Source organism: Molossus molossus, unplaced genomic scaffold, assembly GCF_014108415.1.
Source record: "Molossus molossus isolate mMolMol1 unplaced genomic scaffold, mMolMol1.p scaffold_m16_p_7, whole genome shotgun sequence".
Classification (NCBI taxonomy): domain Eukaryota; kingdom Metazoa; phylum Chordata; class Mammalia; order Chiroptera; family Molossidae; genus Molossus; species Molossus molossus.
This window is the reverse complement of record NW_023425401.1, coordinates 29,226,886-29,230,360: the sequence shown is the minus strand read 5'-3', so window position 1 is coordinate 29,230,360 and position 3,475 is coordinate 29,226,886. Positions and strand designations below refer to the sequence as shown.

General features: G+C 45.5%; 1 long non-coding RNA gene across 1 annotated transcript; it reads left to right on the top strand.

The window, feature by feature from the left end:
• Positions 1 to 413: 413 nt before the first annotated feature.
• Positions 414 to 1,605, top strand: LOC118620426. The gene is made up of 3 exons (XR_004957406.1): positions 414 to 693; positions 973 to 1,174; positions 1,517 to 1,605. It is a non-coding gene; the product is annotated as an uncharacterized LOC118620426 (long non-coding RNA).
• The last annotated feature ends 1,870 nt before the right edge of the window (positions 1,606 to 3,475 follow it).

The window sequence follows — 3,475 nt, the reverse complement described above, 5'->3', positions numbered from 1 at the left end:
TACTGCCTCAGAGTTGCTGGGATGATTAAAATGAGATCATGTGCCCTGGCCAGTTTGGCTCAGCGGTTAGAGCGTCGGCCTGCGGTCCGGAGAGACCGGGGTTCGGTTCCCGCTAAGGGCACGTACTTCGGTTGCAGTTTGTCCCCGGCCCTGGTTGGTCGTGCGGGTGGCAGCCACTCGATGTGTCCCTTCACGTCGATGTTTCTGTCTGTCTCTCCCTTCCTCTCCCTCCCTCCCACTCTATCTGTACAAAAAATGGAAAAATATCCTCGGGTGAGGATTAAAAAAAAAATAAAATAAATAAAATAAAATGAGATCATGTATATACAACTGCCTTGCACACAGGCAGCACCCAGTAACTATTAGGCCCCCTTGTTGGGCACAGTAGGCACTGAACAAAGTGTGAAGGGTGTGGAGAGCTACAGGGGCGAGGCCCAGAGCGTGAGGAGAGTGTAACGGTGGTGGCCGACGTGGGCACCGGGCTGCTGACTCCATCTGCGATTCCAGGGGTCTGGTGAGGGGGACAATGGGCGGAAAGATGTTCCGTGGTGAGGACACCTTGTGAAAAGGGAAGAAACTGCTGTGAGAGTGCAGTAAAAAGAACAAGCACTCGTGGGGCTACGGCGGAGGCTCTAAGAGAACAGTGGCTGGAACCGAGGCCGGAGAGGCGGCGGCGGTCTTATGGGAGCCACGGTAATATTTCTGTCTTTGTCCCCAGTCAGTGGGAACCACTGAAGGGATTAAGCACAAGCGTGACAAAACCAGAACTGTGTTTTTAAAAGATGGAGAGAAGTAGACAGACTCAATGGGAATTGAATTAGTTTGCGATTGACTGGATGTAAGACAAGGGAAGGGAAGATGTCTCTCCGATTTCTGAGCTGTGGAGTGGACAGTGTACCGTTTAATCACACAGCAACATGAGAGGAATAGCAGACTTTTTGTATTTTTATTATTAATTAATTTTTGTTACAGATGTTTCTCAAATAGCAGACTTTTAAGATCAAGAGACGACAGCAGTAGAGATTAAGGTGCCAGCATGGACGGCGAGGGAGTTCAGAATGTAAGTGAGCACAGGAGCCCGGGCACGGATGAGACTGTAACGAAAGTTCATCAAGGGAAAAGGCAACCAAATGGAGCTCTGGGCGAAGAGGAATCCACAGAAAATGGAACACAGGTCAGCAAAGGGATCAGTTAAAAACTGGGAGATCCTGATAGCACAGGAACCGAGGAAATAGAAAGGAAGAGTAAGGAAGATGTGGTCAAAATCGTCAAATACTGTTTCATTTTTAATAAGAACTAAAAATGGTCCCTGGAGTTGGCAATTATGATACCTCTCAACAGGGTCACCTAAAACACTCCTAGATCCTGAACTCTGATTTTTGGAGATCCCATTCCATATTCTAGCAAACATTAAAATGTACCAAATTCCACATTAAATGTACCTTGAAAATAGTACTAAGTTAATTTTCTAATATTTTAAGTACTTAAAGCAATTATTTTTTTCGTATCTCTCAAGCATTTCATAGATTCTTGGAAATGCAGAGGACTTAGGGTCTCATCGATGATGACCACATTCAGAGAGGCCTACAGCGGGTCACAGAATAAGTAAGTGATGCAGCGAAGACAGGAAGCATGGACTTTTCTTTCACAAGTGTAACTAGGAAAGCCAAAAACGAGAGAGAAGGGCAAACAGGACATCAAGTCCAGGGAGGCATGATTTATTTATTTTTTCATTTTTGTTTTTTATTTATTTATTTTAATCCTCACCCAAGGACATTTTGCATTTATCTTCAGATAGAGCGGGAGGGAGAAAGAGACAGAGAGAAACATCCATGTGAGAGAGACACATCGGGTGGTTGCCAGCCACACAACCCAACCGGGGCCGGGGACAAACTGCAACCGAGGTACGTGCCCTTAGCGGGAATGAACCCGGGACTCTCCGGTCCACAGGCTGATGCTCTAACCGCTGAGCCAAACTGGCCAGGGCAAGGCATGATTTATTTAAAATTAAAGCCTTTCACATGGTTTGGAAAGAAAAAAATTAGGTTAATGATGCAGAAGAGATGAGGAATATTTGATCAAAGTGCTCCTGGAGGAGGTGGCGGATAGCAAGGGGTCCAGACGTAAGTAGGATTCACCTTCTTGAAAGTCACTATTGCTCAGAGTCCAGATGGAAGGAGAGATGGACAAGTGGGTGAATAGATGTTCACACCCTATAGCTATTAGTAATAATAAAACGTTAACAGCAAGACAATAAAGTAACTCCAGTACCACCACCCAGCATTGTTCTTCTGGAGATCAGAGAACAAGAGGGCCAGTGGGAGGTCACAGCAGCTACCAGCTCTGCGCTTCATCCATAATCCCAAAGTCTCCTGCAATCAGAGTGCTGTGTAGATGCCTGCTGGGGTTTGGCTCCGGTTCTTTTAGGAGCAAAGAAGAGGCAAGTAGTGTCGAGGAGTAAAATGCCCACCTGTGTCATGCAAACTGACTTGTCAAAGGCACCATCTGATAGATTAGTTGATATACACAGAGAAAGCAGGAGGTATGTGGAAAGTGCATTAACTCTTTGGGGACACTGGGGCAACATTAGCAAACCAGTGCTCTAGTTCCAAATGGTTCCCCTGATGGCCCCAAAGAGTAAATGCATCCCCTAAAGTCTCAGATGGCCCTAGGTGGTCACTTGTCCTCTGAGACTCGGAGTGATTACAAGTGCTTTTCAAGAGCTGGGTCAGTGGTCCAATGTCCACTTTACAAATAAGGAAACTGAAGTTTATTCCAGGCCACTCGGCCAGTTAATGACAGAGCTTAGATTAGCTATTAGCCAGCTAAAGTGGTTAGCCGATAATTAGGGCTGCTTTCCAGTGATCATCACGGTAAATGTCTGTCATTCAAAATGTAACTGTTCAGTGTGAAATACCCCATATCCTTTCCCATGGAGTAGACAAATGGTTCCAATAAGACGGAAGTGAATGGTCTTCTGCAAAAATGTTACTTTAGTTGTGCCTTTTTATTATTGTTAGATCGCTGTCACTTGTAGAAATAGAAATGGAAACTCAGGCTAATAAAGGAGGTAGTTTGGTGAGTGTGCACTGAGTACATGGAATCATCTTTGAAGGCGTTGCCCGAGGAGCCATGCGTCTTTCAGAACTGAAAGGAGCTTTGAGATACTTGACTCAAGGGCACATATTTTACAAATGAAAAATTGGCCCCAGAGTGGCCCAGCCAGGCCTTTTCCCTTAAGCACACAACGTGAGAAAGCCCTGTTACCCAAAGACAAGGAGCAGGGGCCAGGGACTCTCAGGACTTCAAGTCCTGAGGCCACTTCCAGAGAGATGGAAAAAGACAGCACTGCACATGGTCATCATTATAGCTCAGGTTTACTGTAAAAAAGGTTACCAATTCTTTACAGAACACACGTTCAGCTACTAGGCCTTCTCTCCGTTCAAAGAAAATGACCAATAATGTAGGGAAAAAA